This window comes from Triplophysa rosa, unplaced genomic scaffold (genome assembly GCF_024868665.1).
Source record: "Triplophysa rosa unplaced genomic scaffold, Trosa_1v2 scaffold268_ERROPOS359580+, whole genome shotgun sequence".
NCBI classification, from domain to species: domain Eukaryota; kingdom Metazoa; phylum Chordata; class Actinopteri; order Cypriniformes; family Nemacheilidae; genus Triplophysa; species Triplophysa rosa.
The window spans coordinates 70,456-90,612 of NW_026634283.1; the positions used below are offsets into that span (position 1 = coordinate 70,456).

The window sequence follows — 20,157 nt, forward strand, 5'->3', positions numbered from 1 at the left end:
CTAGTGTTGCTTTAAGGAGTAAACATGGAAATGTCAACCAGTTTGAAATAATAACCATTGCAGCAACCATTTTACTTTTAGCCTGCAGATATACAACCGTGTCATCAGCATACATCTGATAATTTACTATGGATTGACAAACATTAAGTAAATCATGAATATATAAACTAAATAACAATGGACTCAGAATTTAACCTTGAGGTACACCAATAGAATTACTGACTGTTGGAGAGGTCTTTTCAACACGAACACACTGTTTTCTATCGGTGAGGTACGATTTTATCCATTTAACTGCCTCTGATGAAAAAATGTAATTCGATAATTTAAGGCGTCATGGTTGACTTTATCAAATGCTTTCTTTAAGTCCAGAAAGACAGCTCCCACCACTGTCATGAAATAAGTCTGGATTCAGATGCGGGGGAACCAACAATTTATTAAATAAAACATGCAAAAGCAAAAGGCACAACAAAACACAAGACAGTCCAGGACTGGGGTAACAGGCTTGAGTGCTTGATCGGTTAGAGAGAGGTGACGAGACAGGGGCTGTAGGTGCAGATCTGGGGAGCACAGAGGTGACCAGCATGGGAGCCTCCTGGCAGAGTTGACGAACTCGGGGAGAGATGATAACCCTATGGGAGAGATGAAAACCTCACAGGGAGAGATGAAAACCACTCAGGGAGAGACGATAACCACTCTTGGAGAGATAAGGCTCTCTAGATGGGCTGGGAGACCCGTGGCTGAGACTGAGGTCCATAGAGGGATGGTGAATGCCGTTGGAAGGCTGGAGAAGCCGCAGCTTGCCTGTATGATCCGCCAGGCGTGTGTGGGATTTAGGAGCCATGGTAGCCGGGGGAAATATCTGAGGGAATAGCAGGGGAGGACAGTGCCCAGGGCCCATATTCATGAAAAATCTTAGTGCAAAGAGTTGCCCCTAGCTCCAAAATTCTAAGAAAATTCTTAGAAATGTGGGCGTTTCCCCTTAGAATTACAGAAAAGATCCTAGTAAAGAAAAAAGTAATTCATAAAAGCAACTTAACCCTTAAAAGAGCTCTTAAGGTCCAACATTTTAGGAGTTGTGAGTAGGACTTTTAAGAGACTTAAAGGGGTGCTGCAATGATGTGTCATGCATTCTGACTTCTTTACAATGTGAACGTGCTGTCTTCTCATGCTTAACATGGTCAACTTGTCAAAAAACGAGTTGGGCATATTACGTAGTATTTCTGTGCTCGATACACTCCCCCAGCGATCGTACAGGTTTCGAAAAGTTTTTTTAGAACATATAAAACTGTTTCCTAACAATTTCTCTTAGTCCCTTGTTGGACAATTCTTCTTGGAAAAGCACGTTTGTTTGTTCGCTGCATTTGGGTGATGAATGTTATATAAACAGTCGATGTAACGCTGGATTTGGAGATAGCTTGAAACTGATATATGGAGCCGTCCCAGCGCTAAAAGATGCCGGACATGAACCGCATGCGGTGAGTGAAACTGATGCCTGTGTTTTGTTGGGAATGTGCTTTAGTTCAGCCTACCCCTCTCCTCTGCACACGCCTTATGATTTCGGAAATACTCGTACAGCTTTATCTATCTTTTATAAATGTGATCAAACTAAATACTATTCGAAGATATGAAGTATGCAATACTACTACTCTATAGGTAGTGTGGCGGGCCGGCCAATGGCAAATCAGCGTCGCCACGGAAACGGCACAATCAAGCCGTCACGCCTGCTGATCGTCACCAGCTGCACCCAATCCGGCTCACCCTTTTTAAGAGGGACTTGAAGGAGAAAGGGTGAGCGAGTTCTCCACTTGTGAGTGATATCTCTGACCCATGCCTATGTTTCTCATTCTGCAAAATCCAGTGGCTGACGATCAGCAGACACCACCACGACCTACGCACGACTCACTTCACCCCGGATCGGCACGACTTCAGAGCCTGCTGCACTGCACAAAACCCCGAAGGAACCACTCCCCACTCCTCATGGATCCCTCACCTGTGTTTTTCTGACTGCACTCGCTCTGAAATAAATCACCCTCCGGGGGGAAATTTCACCACAAAATATTGTTTTGCCTGTTTCGTCGCTCTAACCGCCACATTTGGTGGAGAATGCGGGCATAGTTTTGAGACGAAGGAACTAAGTTTTTTTTTTCTCTTCCCTTATTTCTGTGGTGGTTTCCCGGTGTGACGTTGCGTCACCAGAACCCTCTCTCTCTCTCTCTCTCTCTCTCTCTCTCTCTCTCTCTCTCTCTCGCTCACTCGCTCCTGTCCGGTGAGAGTGACGAACGGCCGAGATGGAAGAGGTCCTACGACACCTGACCGAGATCCTGGCGAAGCAAACCCAGTTCTCGGAGCAGCTCGGCCATCGGCAGGAGAGGATGGAACAAGCTTTCGAGGGGTTGAGTGCGTCTGCCGCCCGAGTGCCGCTTCCGGATGCACGCTCCACAGCTCACCAAGTTCTTACGAAGCTGACGGAGTTGGACAACATTGACGCCTACTTACACACCTTCGAGGTCGTCGCCCACCGAGAGGCTTGGGATAAGAGTGAGTGGGCGAGACTCCTGGCCCCCTTTCTAACCGGCGAGGCCCAACGAGCTTACTTCGCCCTTCAGCCACCCCACAGCGAGGACTATGAGGTCCTAAAAGGAGAGATCCTCGCCCGGATGGGGTTGTCGCCAGTGGGGGCTGCCCAACAGTTCCAGCAATGGGCGTATGACGACTGGCAGGCCATCCGGGCCCAAGCCGCCCAACTTACCCGGATTGCTCACCGGCAAGCCCACAGCTGTCCAAGTGGCCGAGCGGGTCATAATCGATCGTCTGTTGAGGGCGCTGCCTCGCCGCCTGAGGGGGGGCCAGTGAGTATGAGGAACCCCAACACGCTGAGACACCTGGTGGAGTCGATCGAGCTGGCCGAAGCGACCTTCGCACGGGACGGTGGAGAGAGAGCGGCGACGCAGCCCCGAAGGGTGAACCCCATGTGGCGACCGCGAGAAAACACCTCGCGACCGGATAACAGACCACCGGTGGCCCCTCCGAGGGAGTTCCCCATAACGTGCATGCACGGAGACACCCACGAAGTCGCGGGCCGCCGAGTGACGATCTTGGCGAAACCAGGATCGTGGCAGTTGGAGGTAGGAATAGTTCCCGACCTCCCCGTGGCCATCCTACTGGGACGACTGGCCTGGCTTCGATCGATTGATGGCGATGACGGTACAGCACCCCAACGGAAGAGCCCGTGAGCGTTGACGTGCAACGGGGCCCCGACCTGTCTTGATGGCCACCGGGTACGAAAGGGAGGGTGAGTGTTTTTCTTCTTCCCCTAACCTTTTCAATGATCTCTTCCAGAAGATAACGGGAGGAGGTTCTTTTGGTCGTGAGCAATGGGAAGATGACAGACTTCGAAACTGCTGGAATCAGGTGCAGATGGTAGACGACGAGGTCCGCCTGAAGGCACCACACCCCCTCCCTTATTTCGTCACGAAGAACGGTCTGTTATACTGTGTCGCCCAGAGACGGGGGGAGGAGAAGCTGCTACTTGTGGTTCCAACTGGGAAGACGTCCACGGTCATGGAGCTGGCCCATAGTCACCCGATGGCAGGACACCTGGGGGCCGCCAACACCTCCCAACGAATCCGGGACCGGTTCCATTGGCCCGGGCTAGAGGTAGAAGTAAAACGGTTCTGCCAGAGCTGCCCGACCTGCCAGCGAATGTCTCCCCTTTGACCTCCCCCTAGTCCTCTGGTGCCCTTAACCATCATCGAGGTGCCTTTCTCGCGCATTGGCATGGACCTGGTAGGACCCCTGCCAAAGTCTGCCCGCGGTCACGAGCACATCCTGGTCATTCTGGACTATGCGACCCGATACCCGGAGGCGGTTCCCCTATGAAAGGCCACATCGAAGGCGATCGCCCTCCTGTTCAGCCGGGTGGGAATCCCGACCGAGATTCTGACGGATCAGGGTACCCCATTCATGTCCCGGCTGATGGCTGACCTCTGCCACCACCTGAAGGTGAAACAGCTCCGCACATCTGTCTATCATCTGCAAACCGACGGGCTCATTGAGTGGTTTAACCAGATCCTGAAGACGATGTTACGGCGGGTGGTAGCAGAGGATGGGCGCGACTGGGACCTCATGCTTTCGTACGTGCTCTTCGGAATCAAAGAGGTCCCCCAAGCTTCCACCGGGTTCACACCCTTTTAACTACTGTTCGGCAGACAACCACGAAGACTGTTGGATGTGGCCCAAGACGCCTGGGAACAACAACCCGCCCCACACCGCAGTGTGATAGAGCACATACGGCAGATGAGGGAGCGGATTGACAGAGTGATGCCCCTCGTCAAGGAACATCTCGCAGAGGCCCAGCGCGCCCAGAGACGATTATACGACCGGACCGCCCAGCCGCGAGAGTTCCTCCCAGGGGATCGGGTACTAGTCCTTACCCCCACGTCGACTTCCAAGTTTCTGGCCTCCTGGCGGGGACCTTACACCATCCTGGAAAAAGTCGGGCCGGTCAATTATTGAGTCCGTCAGCCGGGACGCCAGAAAGTCAAGCAGCTGTACCACGTGAACTTACTGAAGAAGTGGCTGGCCCCTCCACCGCAGATGGCGGCCTTCGTGGCCACCGAACTCCCAGTCGTCCACGTGGGAGAGCAACTCTCTTCGTCCCAGAAGACCGACCTGCAGACCCTGATCCGTCAGTTCTCCGATGTGTTCTGTGAACAGCCCGGGCAGACTCTGATCCTACAACATGAAATCCGGACGCCCCCTGGAGTTGTAGTACGGCAGCGTCCCTACCGGGTCCCCGAGGCCCGCCGGCTGGCTATCGAAGAGGAGGTGACGAGGATGAAAGACCTGCAGGTGATCGAAGCATCGCGTAGCCCGTGGTCCAGCCCTATCGTTATGGTTCCAAAACCGGACGGAACGCTCCGGTTCTGTAACGACTTCTGGCACCTCAACGAGGTCTCCAGTTTCGACAGCTACCCCATGCCCAGAGTGGATGAGCTCCTCGACCGCCTCGTGAAGGCAAGGTTCATATCCACCCTCGACCTGACAAAGGTTATTGCCAGGTGCCCCTCTCCTCAGAGTCCAAAGAAAAGACGGCCTTCAGTACCCCTTCCGCTCACTAGCAGTACCGGGTACTGCCGTTCGGACTCCATGGGGCCCCTGCCACCTTTCAAAAACTGATGGACATTTTACTCCGGCTGCATCAGGAATACGCCGCCGCCTACCTTGATGACCTGGTCATCCACTCTGGCAGCTGGGAGGAACATCTGACCAGACTACGGAGGGTACTGGTAGACCTCCGGAAGGCGGGGCTGGCCGCCAACCCGAGGAAGTTCCATCTGGGGTTGGCCGAAGCCCAGTACCTGGGGTTCCGAGTCGGCCGAGGGACCATCCAACCACAGCCGAAAAAAGTTGAGGCTGTCCAGAATGCACCCTGACCCATCACCAAAACCCAGGTACACTCCTTCCTCGGGTTGGCGGGCTATTATCGATGCTTCATTCGTGACTTCTCTTCCTTAGCCAGTCCCCTGACCGACCTGACCAAGAAGGGGCAGCCGGAAAGGATCGAGTGGACCGCTGAGGCCGATGCAGAATTCCAAGCATTGAAAGGAGCGCTAACGTCGTCCCCAATCCTGCATTCCCCGGACTTCGACTGCCCCTTCACCCTCCAAACGGACGCTTCCAACATCGGCCTGGGAGCAGTTCTGTCCCAGTCCAAGGAGGGAGAGGAACACCCGGTGATTTACATCAGTCGGAAGCTGACACCAGCAGAGAGTCGCTACGCTACGGTTGAGAAGGAGGCCCTCGCCATCAAGTGGGCAGTCCTGGAGCTGCACTATTACCTGCTCGGACGAAGTTTCACTCTGGTAACCGACCACGCACCCCTCTTGTGGATGGTGAAAGCGACGGATAGGAATGCCCGCGTGACCCGGTGGTTCCTCACGCTCCAGGACTTCCACTTCGTAGTCCAGCACAGGGCGGGGGCCTCCCACGGCAATGCGGACGGACTCTCTAGGATGTGGTCAGGCTGGGCATCTCGGTCAGGGACATGGAAACTCCCCCATTCTCCCCTAGTCCCCAGACACAGATTGCACCGCACCAGGTCAACGCTTAGGGGGTGGAGTGTGGCGAGCCGGCCAATGGCAAATCAGCGTCGCCACGGAAATGGCACAATCAAGCCGTCACGCCTACTGATCGTCGCCAACTGCACCCAATCCAGCTCACCCTTTTAAGAGGGACTTGAAGGAGAAAGGGTGAGAGAGTTCTCCACTTGTGAGTGATATCTCTGACCCATGCCTATGTTTCTTATTCTACAGAATCCAGTGGCTGACGATCAGCAGACACCACCACGACCTACGCACGATTCACTTCACCCCGGATCGGCACGACTTCAGAGCCTACTGCACTTTACAAAACCCCAAAGGAACCACTCCCCATGGATCCCTCACCTGTGTTTTTCTGACTGCACTCGCTCTGAAATAAATCACCCTCCGGGGGGAAATTTCACCACAAACTATTGTTTTGCCTGTTTCGTCTCTCTACCCGCCACAGCACTCAAGATTAATATGAGATTGGCAGAAACCGTGTGTGTTAGGGCTGCTTTAAGAGTTTCTTTAGCAGCAGAGAAAATGGACGAAACACGAAAAGTGAGAAGAAATGTGTTGCAATGCATGACAATTTCTATATTGTTTTAAAGGTTTATCAAGAAAAAAAAAAAGTTTTTTGTGTGTGTGTGGTCAACTTTTGATTATCTTGGTTTTGGTTTTCTTGTATAGCTGCTTTGATGCAATGCAAATTGTAAAAGCGCTATAAAGTAAAATTACATTGAATTGAATGACAGTCATTAGTATATAGAGTTAATAAGACACAGCACATTAGATCGTACAGATCGTTCATGTTTGTGACCGATCCTATAAGAGACACAGTAACATGTCCAAGACAGCGCAGAAATGCCATAGTGCCAGAAATAGAAGAAATCACTACATTAACATGTAAGCAAAATAAGCAACTGGTGAAATGCAGCTATGCAGCAGAGATTATTTGGTTCTGTCACAACCTTCTATAGTGGTAATTCTTTGTACTCAGGACTGCCTCACTCAGCGGTACATAGGCTGCAGCTCGTGCAAAATGCAGCTGCCAGATTATTGACTGGAGGGAAGAGGAGCAATAGAATAACCCCTATTTTAAAGAGTACATTCCTCGAGATCATAAAAAATACATTTCATGAAGTGTTTAATTTTGCCGTGTTTGAATGTAAGCAATCTGCCAAGTTGTAAATCCGAAGGTGAACGAATAACAAAGTTATTAGCTTATAAAAAAGGTAATCGACTCTGAATCACGCGAACAAGCCATGACCTGTCCGAATCTTTAACCACAATGTACCTACGTCACTAGAAAAATCCCCGCCTACTGACTGCGAAAACTTAACTCTCTCCTCCCCAAACACTGTACTAGCTCGTTCGTGACGTGTGCATCATGTCTAAGAGAAGCTGTGTTCTATGTAGTGAAACTAAGTCAGTCTTATTTTCACTACCAAAGGAAGAACTTCTGAGGAAAAAATGGTTACTATTTATTTTTCAAACGACACCAAAGGAGTATAAACCGAACGTTTTACTTTGCGCGCGTCATTTTACCGAAGATTGCTTCATCAATCTTGGCGCCTTTACTGCAGGATACATTAAATGTCTTTCCTTAAAATATGGTGCAATACCAACTTTATTTGGACCTGTAAGCTCCACCGAATCACAACCTGTAAGTGTGACTCTTTATTTTTGTCTTTACTTAAAATTAAATTTGTGTGACGTTATCTCATGTCTGTGTTTAGCTAACGTTACCGTTATTTTTGGGGTTACTGTTTGTTTACCTAATGTTAGATATAAACTCGTTGCGCTAATGTAAGTGTTCAACCATATTAACTCGCAAAGTCTTTATTTCAAGAACTGCGTGGTGTACTATAGTTATAATAACATCTGAAGATACGAACACCGTACACTGTATGCCGTGATAACTAACTGTTACAAGAGAAGTGTCTAAAACAGTCCTTTTTCTTACTGGCATCTGTATAAGGATTAAAGAATGATTCGTCAGACTCGGGCTCGAACTGGTAAGGTAAAATCGACGCCATCTCTCTCTATACACTGTTAATATCCAACCACCTGCAAACCGTAATACAGCAGTAATGATAGGCGGTCCATTTGCGACACATGCTGAACGCGTTTGACCAATCACAGCAGACTAGACCATTTGACCAATCACAGCAGACTAGACCATCTGACCAATCACAGCAGACTACACTATCTGACCAATCAGATCAGACTACGCTGGCGGAAAGGCGGAGATTACACAGATGAATCGCGGAACGAATCATTTGAGAGTCAGTCAAGAAGTAAGGTAATAAAAACTGCTTATTATTACGAAATAATAGTATTTTTACATCATGTATGTACATAAACTTGTTGTCGGACACTCCATAAACCAAAATAAGCCCTTAAAAATATTGAGGAATGTACTCTTTAACTAAGTTACAATGGTTACTGGTGATCCATAGGATTGATTTTAAGGTATTAGTTATGATTTTTAAAACTCTTAATGGCCTTGCACCAGTGTATTTGTCAGACTTGATTACCCTCTATAAACCGGGAAGAAATCTACGATCGGCCGATAAATTATTGCTCCAGGTTCCTCCATCCAGATTAAAAAGGAAGGAGGACAGGGCCTTTTCAATAGCAGGGCCTCGCTTATGGAATAACCTTCCGTTAGCCATACGATCTGTCCCATCTCTCTCTGCTTTCAAATCTGCATTGACTAAGCATTTCCTTAATATGTCGTTGGATCCTGATTAAGTAGGCTCCGGCAAAGTATTGCGGCACTCTAAACAGGCTTAGGAGAGCTGTAACATCTGTTTTGTCTTAATGTATTTCTGTATGTGTTTAGACGATTGGAGCTTTCTGTTTTGTGTTTCCTTTTTCTATTGTTATGTTTGGCTCTGTCCATTTTTTTTTTTTTTTTTGTGTGTATGATTATCGGATGTATTGTACAGCACTTTGGGCTGCCCGTGTGGCAGCAGAAATGTGCTTTATAAGAAATAAACCAAACCAAACCAGTGATCACACAAACAATTACAGCACTTACAGAAACCTATTGTTTCACTGTTCGTTTTCTATCAAATACGTTGACATTAACAGCATGGTAAATAAAAAATTAAAGAATATTTATATATATAGTGCGTGCGTGTGTACGGTAAAACAGGAAAAAAGACATGTGCAATTTCAAACTAATGACCCTATACTTAAAAGCTCTCTTTTTTCCTTCTTGGTCAACCAACCAATCACAGTCTTTAAAAGACTCATATATGACTGTCTCAATGGTGTCAGCCCCGCCTCCTCAATAAGATAAAAGTTTTTGTCTTTTCCTTGCTCAGAGTTTCTCTCAGATTGGTCCTGAATCATTTTTAAGATAAGACTCCTACGTAGAAGTTTTTAAGCTAAATTAAGAGCTTTCGTAGAGGATTCTTAGAAGCTTTAAGAATATGGGCCCTGGTGTTCCTAAGGTATGTATGTGTTTCACAGTGAATAATCACAAAAAATTCTGGGCATCTCATGCCCAGTAATTAAATAACACAATTTGTAAGCCCTCAAATCCTATAAAAAGCTATACAACATAAAAATGAACACAGAATTTATTATTCATTTTTATTTACATTTTAGCAAGTGCAAAGGACATTGAAGAGGCTTGAGGGGACATGATCAAACATTTACAGCCGTTTTCAGTGTTGGAGAATGAGGTCTTAAGGGCATTTGTCAAGATCCAGCATAAAGTAATGTATTTCCTACAATGCATGACTGAAGTTGTGATATATGAACATTGATGTAAAAAAAAGAAGTAGGCTACGTCCTTCAACAGCAGAGCAAATAACATTTTTGAATAAAAATGTTTTTATGTAAAAATGTGAGACATTGTGGTTTGATTTCTTTTTATCTTAATTTTCACTGCCAAAATAACCCATATAATTTACAATGAAGAGCCTAAAGTTTACAAAACCAGGCTCAAGCAGTTGTCAGACATGTAGCCTATTAAAAGCTAAAAAATAAAAATAATAAATACAAAATTTCAATGAAACGAATGCTTCAACAAAGAATCAGACGTATGGTAGAATCGAGGACAGAACGCCAGTCGAGAGCACTAACCACTTGCCCATAAATTCAAACAAGTACCCTCATGAACATACAAATTGTAATTTGTCAACCATTGTCTAAATCGTTGTTACATATGTGTTTTAGGGCAACACGCACAAATGACCACTAGGTGTCAGATTGTTTCGAAGCATCGAAACTATACGGCACATTTGATTCAACCGTTTCAGTAGTTTCAGGAAGCCTCCCTCTGCCCACCACTAATCAAGGTAACACTGGATAAGACTAAGACTAACTAGATAAACCAGTCAGGCTATATACACATCAAACGGTCTGACAAAGGACAAGAAAAACACAGGGAATATAAAAGGCAGAAAATTAGAAAACAAACGAGGAACAGGAGAGGAGAGAGAGAAGACAATGACCAGAAACAGGTGGGGAGAGTGAAACCATAAGATAATTAACAGGATAACAAGAGGGCGGGGTCACATCACAATGACAAGAGAGCACATGGCTGGATGTCAAAACAATGTCATGTGCTCACAACAAAACAAAACATCAACACAAAGAAGAAACAAAGACACACTTGACAGAAACCCTGACAACCACACCACCTTTATTCAGTTTAGATTTTTTTTCTAAAAAAATAACAGTTTGCCGTTTCTGTGGAATGATTTAAACCAAATCTAAAACCAAATTGCATAGGATGCAGTGTATGTGACATAATCTGTTCAGAAATCAAATTTTCTATGATTTTAGATACTGCTGGGAGAATGCTAATTGGTTTGTCATTATTAATAGCCAACTGATTTAAATACTGGTGTAATTATAGCTGTTTTCCATGCACTTGGACCAATTAACAATTTTTAAGATAGGAGGAGTAAGCCACACTTTATGGGATTAAAAAATATTGTATCCATCCCATATATATTTTGCCCTTGTGCATTTAATAGAGGAAAAATCCTATGTAGTTTAATATCACTCAATTCTCCTAAATGTAAAGAAGGGGAATTGAAGTTTAAAGGTGCACATAATTCAATTGGTCAAGGAGCCTTCTGAACTAAAGAGTTTGTACAATCTATAAAATAATTATTAAATGCTTCTGCCACCTTATATAGATAATAATATTATGTGCTTCCATGATTCATTCTATTGTTTTATGTTTTTAATACCATTTCCAGTCAATTCATTTAGATTCTGGCATATTTCTTTAGTATTTCCTCTAGCCTCATTAATAGCTTTCATAAAAAGGTAGCCTTTGCCTTTCTAAGATCATTTACAACCTTATTTCTTAATGTAGTAAATAGATGCCTGTCACATTCCATCTTAGACCTCAAAGCTAATTTAAGAGCATGATCTCTCTGTTTCATTAGAGAGAGAATTTTTTCATTTAACCATGGTAAATAATCTCTTTGTCCTGGTTTACATTTTACTTTCCTTGTATAATGATCTATAATTGCTTGAATTTCATGCATAAAGGAATTACAATTAACATCAATACTCTAATTTGTTAAATGATCATTCCAATCTTTAGGTTCAACTGCAATCTTAACATTTTCTAACTGGCTTTTATGCATTATATACTTCTCTAGCTTCTTACCAGATATTAAGTTCAATCTCCTTTTAGTAAGCTTTCTTAAGAGCAAAATCATATTGTGATCAGAGAGACCCAGGCGCAGATTAACGCACAGGCTTGCATGGGATGCAGTTTAGGGGCCCCACCTGTTTAGAGGCCTCTGATTGGCAAGTTTTTTTTTTATTTTAAATTTACTTAAGCGCGAATAAAATAATAGACCCTCATTGGCCCATAAGAAAAATAACAAAAAATAAGCTGTTGATTGGATATATGTGACATTTGGGTCACATCTGTCCAATCAGCTGCTGGTGAAATCATGTCAATCATTTTCATTTACGTCACTGCTATTGCTAGACGGCATAGCGGCAAAATGTCCGAAAGAAAGTACAGCGGAGCACAAAAATGGAAAATGCAAAGGTTAAAAGAACAACGTGACCAAGATAGCAGCAGGAGGACTGGCAGCTCGCATTGGCTAACTTCGGTGCTGCGGTTGAAACAACTGCAGCGGGATCCTTAGCTGTCCAGCAGTTAGCTCATCATGTCATCAGTAATATTTCAGGGAGTTATTCCACAATGACAAATATTATACAGGTTGGTTTTTAATTATGGCTTTGTTTTATACAGTTTATGTAATGCACAGTGGTTTGTGTCTCAGTGAAGATCCACTGAGGTGTTTTTAGGGGCTGTTCATATTTCGCGTATACTTGTATAAAACGGGGGCTTGCGGTCTGTTGCAAAGGAAACATTGTAGTATTTGCTGTCTCAGTGTGTGTGTATCCGAGTGCGATTGTTCCCGACGCCCCTCGCAGCATTGGTTTGGTGTCACAGCTTTATTCTATCGAACCCTGGTGCGTTTGCATTCATTTTACGTTATCACGAATGTGCATGACACATGATAGTAAACAGGACACTGGTCAATATATTGTTTTTTATTCACTTGATGCTATTTTGTGCAGCGCAGAGTAAACAACACTTGGTCTTACTGTATGTTCACTTACAGAGCTTTATGCTGCTTGCAAACAGACTATTTATCAGGACTATTTTTAAATCTGGAAACATCGTATTACCATTCATTTGCAGCTCTGATTCCACTCACAATGCACACAACAATGCAGGCTCACTCTTGCTTAAATCCAAGGTAAATTACAGATGCTATCATCTCTTACATGTGTTTTATTGAAGTAAATGCATTGTAATCGGCAAGTCTCTGAATCGCAAAAATGACTCGAATTTACCATCACTACTTTTTAGCGCCTCATTTTGCTGATAACGAAACAGCGCCTCCACTCTGGCGTAATGCCGGAACTGCAGTTATAAATGACATTTTGTTAAATGCACGCAGCATATCTTGTGTAGACACCCGACGTAATGTTGGAGAGAGTCTGAGGCGGCACGACATTTGACGGAGACGGCTGCCTCCAATTTCTCTATGCAGGAAAAACCCTGACTATAACCATACACATTCAACATATCAGCGGGGAATTCTGATGCAACCAATTAAAAAACGTCCAAGTTTGTAGTGCTAAATACGGTCTTTAAACATGTGCTCTTTATCCTTGCTCCAAACCTGAATTTCCTTCTCCACTGGTTTCTCCCTTCTAACACGTTGTCTGTATTTTGGCAGTAAATTGATAACATTATGGTCCGATCTACCGATAGGTGCTCTACACACTGCCTTATATGCAGTGGCGTAACTTTGTTTTGAAAAGTGGTGGGGACAAAGACGACAGAAACAATACTTTAATAAATTGTTTCTGTAAGAACTCGTTGGGAATATTCATGGACGTCACAAGCGCGAAACATAGGTGACTCCTCTAGAAAAACAGTATAAAAACTGCGCCGCTTTATTGAGGGCTTCAGTGGTGTAACGTTAGTGCGAAAGATGCATGACAAGTAATATTGATACTGCCGTGAAGCAGGTTCGAATCCGCTGAACTCACTATTCTAAATTTTCACATATCAGATCTGCTTCCATTTGTTTTTAAACGATATCATGTTTTCATCAATATATAATTTAAAGCATGTTGTGCTTAATTATATGTAAGGATACGTAATTAAACGTATTAATTCGTGATGAAACAAAAAACTACTGAAACGAATGTGTGTTTTCTCCATGTTAAAAATTTGGTGTTTGACAACCCCCTGCTAATAAGGACAAACATTCAAGTATACAGTACAGGGGAAACAGATGGAAAATAATATCTTTAAAAAATCTTATTTTCACTAATTACTACGGGCATTGCCTGATAGGCTACAAATATACAACAAACTTTCTAAATTTTGTTTTGAACTCATGAAACTACAAAGTTGTGACTTTTTCCATTTATTGGAGTTTTCTATCAAGTATCAAAATGTAATTAATCTTGCAATAGGCGATAGCAACCGCATGTCGAGAACAATAAGGACGAATATATAGCACCAAAGTGCAATTAAGCGCAAACTGTTTGGTACATGTATGACTTGAACAGCCATTTTCAAATATTTTCATCATTTTATTAAAAATAAATACCTTTACAATCTGATATGTGATAGGGAAAAAGTTCAGCAAACAGCAGTCGCGAACCCACGACGACATGAAGCAGGTAACGCTTGCTTTACGCTCTACGCAACAGGAGCAGTTAAGTTTTGTGTGCCTTTCTTACATTCTTACATCCAATCTGAAACTGATGGGCGGAGTTAGTATAAATAGCCTCTGCTTACAAAGCGGGCTAATTGCACGCTAAATAGACGCTCCGTATTTTTTATTTCTTACAATCAGTGGTGGGGACAAAATTGACTTTGGCAAAAAGTGGTGGGGACATATCCCACCCATCCACCCGCAAATTACGCCTATGCTTATATGCGTCCTCGATATTACCATACACAGATCCAGTGTACATGAGAAGCTTATGGGATTCCTTTTGTGCCAATAAAAATGAACGCAAACTTTTAAAAAACGAACAAAAATGTACAATGAGAAAGAAAAAAAACACTTTGATAATGAAAACAATAAACTCAGTTGCAAGAATGTGACATGATTTTCAAATAAACTGCTATTTTTCTTAACAATTTTCTAAGTTTCGTTATTGCAAATAATAGTTTTGAATTCGCTGCTAGATTTTTCATTTGCGCTTTCCGAGTTTTCGTTTACGCTTCTCAATTTTTCGTTCGCCTTTCTGGCACAAATCTCACGTGTGGGCGGAACATATGGTCACTTTACTCTCATTGGTTAGTGAGATTTGGATTGACAGCGCCCTGACCAGGAAGACGATACTGAAGACAGTGCAGCGGATTAGAGAGCAATCTGTTTGTGGTTTTATGTATTGTATTGTTTTAGTGTTTGTACTTAAATTACTTTCTTATTTTGTAAGTATATTAGCAGGGTTGCCAACTTTCACGCACTTAAAAGTGGGACAAGCTTCCAGGCTCTATGACGCCGTAACAACAAGCCAACGTCGAGCAAATACAGGATAGATAGCCATATTCACATGCAACTTTACGTGGGTTTAAAGGCCGTCAAGACAGCAGTCTATAATTTATCATTTCAATGATATCAGGAAAACGAGATGCCTAGTGAGTTTTGAGGAGATATACAATAAAGTGTTATGCTTCCAGTTCATATTTCTAATTTATAGATTATAATCGTGGTGGCATTTTATGTATCGTTTCTATCTTTAAATGTTTGTTTATAGTTTAAGAAGTCTCTCTTCTGCTTTTCTTTAACCTGTTTTATGTAGGTGTGTAAATACATAATGAAATTGTTGGTTGCAAGAGGCAGACTAAATTAATAAAAAATTCTGAAGGCCTCTAATTGTGTCACCTTATGAATTTGTTTTGTTGTAGCGTTTAAAAAACATAAATGTCATTTGAATGTATTGGTAGTGTTTTATGAGGTGTGCTTTCTGTGAATGTAAAGAAAGGGGTATTATACTGTTCACCATGAGTTTAAAAAGAATGATACAGTACTTAATTTATAAGTGGACTTAATTCTTTAAAAGGAGACTGTATGCAAGAGCGACATCGTCATCCTCCTCCTCAGCTGGACACAAGTCACCATCAGGTACATTTATGTAACCGAGATTATAAAATCGCTAAAAGTTTCTCTGTACAGTAACTATGCAGCAATGTTTTCATTTAGCACGTTAATTTCTCACAACCCAATAATCTGTAACGTGTCTTTATTGGATGTTATAATGCAAGTTGTTCGTTCCTTTTTAAGAAAATTATCTTAATAGGCCATAAAATAATACCTGACAAAAAAATATAAAGCACACAATGAACGCGCTTAGTAAAGACAGAATTGCTACTGTACAGGAATAAAACTTTAGTGATTTTCTTTATTATCTGAATTACATTCATTTACCTGAGGATGGGGAGGACGCTTGGATCCACACCACGCATGACTTACCTACTTCAAATACCAATTACTAATATACTAACTAAATAAGAAAGTAGTTTTAAGTACAAACAATAAAGATAACAGCATGCAGATTGTTCTCTAAGATTCGTTGCACTGTACTGTCTTCAGTATCGACTTCCTTGTCAGGGAGCTATCAATCAAAAACTCACCAGCCAATCGGCGTAAAGCGGCCATAAATCCTGCCTACACGTGAGATTTGTGCCAGAAATGCGAACGAAAAATTGAGAAGAGTAAACGAAAACTCGGAAAGTGCAAATGAAAAATCTAGCAGCGAATTCAAAACTATTATTTGCAAAAACAAAACTTAGAAAATTGTTAATAAACATAGCAATTTATTTGAAAATCAAGTCACATTCTTGCAATTGAGTTTATTGTTTTCATTATCAAAGTGTTTTTTTTCTTTCTCATTGTATAATTTTGTTTGTTTTTTAAAAGTTTGCGTTCATTTTTATTGGCACAAAAGGAATCCCATAGAAGCTCACCCTCAGCAGCGACGGGCTTCCCTCTAGGCCCTCGATCTCCACGAGAACTCCCACGGCGATTGCTCACTTGAGGCTTAGGCTCTGGGGCGATGACGGGCTCAGTCGTGGGTTCGCACGCTGGTGCTTGTATCGTGGCAGGCTCAGGCTCTCTCTGCGGTGGGCTCTGGCAGATGCTCTGTGCAGCGGGATGATGGCTGGCCTCTGGATCGGGAATGGGGCTGGAGAATTCCTTAGCAGGGCAAACAGAGAAAAACAGTCCATTTCTCTCTAGCACCCACTCCACCAAAGCAGTGAAGTTCTTTCGGGTACCGTCCGTTGGCAGGCGTGCCTTACACCGTTCGCTCAGGCTGACAAAGTAAAAAACACAGAGGTCTGATGTTTTGTAATGGTACGTGTATGGTAATCCAAGCTCTAGACAAAAACGTAATCCAAACTGGTTTTGATATAATTCCAGGAGGTAAACAGAAGAATATCCACACAAAAAGAAAGGTGTACAATTAACACCAGAAGGGAACAGATTAACAAGGTAAACTCAGGAAAACATTAATACAGAGCTATACCAAAACATAACATGACCGTGACACCTGGTCAGGCTCACTCCAAACTATCCTCAAAAATTGGCAGCCCTGATTAAATGAATGTTAAATCAGTTACATGTCACAATTACAAACGTTAATTATTTGTTCTAGAATAGTCTGTACACAAAATATCTATGGAGTATGTTTAAAATAACAGATACAAATAAATATTTTATTTTCTATATTAGCATTCATAAAACTGGGCTACAGTTTTCAGCAACCTGTTTGCAAAAGAGTTGCATTTATTATTTATTTATTATAATGATCTTGCTTGGTCTATAAACACCATGCACTGTGCTGTGTTTTACCTTTCTGTGTTTTTCTTATTTGCTCCTAAAGCTGCTTTGGAACAATGCACATTGTGAAAAGCGCTATATAAATAAAATTGAATTGAATTGAATTGAATTGAATTGAATTGAAAAGAGTTGACAGTGTTCCTGTTGTATTTTTACGGCTGCCCGCTCTCAAGAGCAATGCTGCAGCAATAAAGCTTCACTACAGCAGGCATCATGTTGGAGAAAGACCGGCCGCTGAGAGGAGAGCTTGTTGCATTCTGGTTTCAGACCGTTGCTGCGCTCAGTTTGATCAAGTAATATTACAGACAGTAGTCATTTTTCAAACTGTGGGTGAGTATTTAATTACATTTTGTTTAGCATCATAAATACCTATTCATCCTTCATGATAGTCACATAACTTTTTTGCTCATCTGCTATATAATGTATGTTTAACGTTCCTGTGTGAGCATCAGACTCTCGCCCGAGATATTTGCTGGGGTTTGTGTTAACTTGAGACATGTTAAATAACATGATGTGGATCAAATCGGATTATGAACGCTTTCATGTCTCTGTTCACATTTGTGTTCACTGCGATTGCCCCACTAATGGTCATAAATACAGCCGATGAAAAAAGTCACGTGACTCAAACATATGACTATTGTAAAAGAGTGCATCAATAAATAGCTTTATAATATAGTTTCAATATTTTAATAATTTTTTTGTACTTTGTTTTCTGGGTTTCGCATCAGAGAGATAAGATATAGCCTACAATCAAGCTATGTTTCACGGATGTGTCATTATGATGTTGTCATGTAAGTATGTGATCATCTTGAACAAAATCTATACATGTCTAAAATGGCAAAGGTAGTAGGTACAACCTTAATTCTAATTTAGAGACTTCTCTTTACGTTCTGAAAATGAACATTTTAACCCTCTGGGACTCTTCGTTTAGGAGTCACACTTGGCTCCTTCATGGTCAAAAGTGACCAAAGCCTTAAAAATTTTACTTTTTTCAGGAAAATTAATACATTTTCTTTTTTATTATACATTTTTAGAGAATTTGATGGTACTAATTAATAGTGTTGTCAAAAATATCGATATTTCGATACGTATCGATACTGAAAAATCTGAAACGGTTCCAATACGCATGTCCCACGTATCGATACCAGCTGCGCGTTCCCGCTCACTCTCTTTTTTCAGACAGTGAGTTAACACACACTCCACGTGAACGCTGTCAACAGAGCACCGCATCCTCTCACAGACTTGACTCGTTTGCGGCAGTTATATAGTGTTAATGTTAGAAAAGATGGCCAGTCTCACTAACACATCTGGCGTGGTGCACGCTCGTTACGCTTCCCATGTTTACCATCGCGCTCTATGTATGTGCGCTGATCAATAATTTTATCCACTCGTTTTATTCGCCCTGGTTATATGTTGTTTATGTTAGTACAGAGTCTCCGCAGCAGTTCTCATGTTTAATGCACGCGTTTCTGTCTTTATGTGCGCTCATCAATGATTTCATCCACTCGTCTCGTTCGCTCTGGTTAATTTAATGTTTGAAATGATGCTGGTACGAGTAAAGTCTCCGCAACAGTTCTCGCGTGTGATACACGTTTGCACTTCCGTGTTTACCATAGCGCTCTATGTATGTGCGCTGTTCTATGTATGTGCGCTGTTCAATGATTCATCCACTCGTCTCATTTGCTCCGGTTAAACGTTGTTAATGTTAGAAAGATGTCCAGTGCGGAGTCTCTGCAACAGTTCTTGCGTTTAAAGTTTGCGTTTCTGTCTATATGTGCGTTGATCAATGATTAAATGTGAATAAAAGCCAAATTACAAAATTGTAATCATATAAATGTAGGCTATTAACTAACATTAACGAACAAAGAATGAGCAATACATTTGTTCAAGTTTTTTTTAATCTCTTTTAAATGTTAGTTAAAAAAATACAACTATTTATGTAAGCTCTGGTCCATTAATACTGACAAATACAACTTTGATTTTAAATAATAAATGTATTAGTAAAATGAACATTAGATTAACAATTAATAAATAATGTAAAAATATACATCATTGTCTAATCTTGTTCAATTTAACTATAAATAAAATGTAAAAAATTTAGGGCCTTATTGTTATGGAAGTTTTTTCCCGTGGTATCGAAAAAAAATGGTATTGAATATCGATATTTTTTATTGTATCGAAGTTAGAAATTCCAGTATCGTGACAACACTACTAATTAATATTTATGCAATAATTATTACCCATGACTATTTTAGGTTAAAACAGAGACCAGGCTATTATAATCAATTTTTTGGAAAAAAAAAGCAAAAACGTGTAGTTGCATGTGTAATGGAGCATTCAAGGTTCCATAGCGCATAGAGTAGTTTGTGAATTCCCTAGTTATTCCGATATGATTTAGGGTTAGGGTTTGTGGATTTGAATGTGCATTTAGACAATCTCAAATAAATAAGTGTTTATTTTTCCAACTTTTTGTCAATTTTTTTCAAATCTTAGATTTTTTTTAGATAAGTACCAAGTTTTGCATTATGATAACAGATGAGCATTAAAATTTTGTTATAAAGTGAACACATGGAAAGCCTTTACTAGTTACTTAGTATTTGATAATTATGATATCAAAATAAGGAATGGATAGTAATAAATCAAACATTTTGCAGTTATTTCATTCAGTTTACTGGGCCTCTTCATTTAGGGGTCAC

The 20,157-nt window shown here is 42.1% G+C and overlaps 1 protein-coding gene across 2 annotated transcripts in view; it reads left to right on the forward strand.

Annotated features, from left to right (window-relative positions):
• Positions 1–20,157, forward strand: part of LOC130550248 (potassium channel subfamily K member 10-like) — a 75,986-nt gene that overhangs the window by 52,113 nt on the left and 3,716 nt on the right. Inside the window, exons 4-5 of one of the 2 annotated variants that reach the window (XR_008962372.1) lie at positions 17,635–17,791; positions 18,190–18,252. The gene's annotated coding sequence lies outside the window, so the exon portion shown is untranslated. Of the gene's footprint in view, positions 1–17,634; positions 18,253–20,157 lie in introns of both variants that reach the window. The other variant, XR_008962371.1, reaches the window with a different exon arrangement.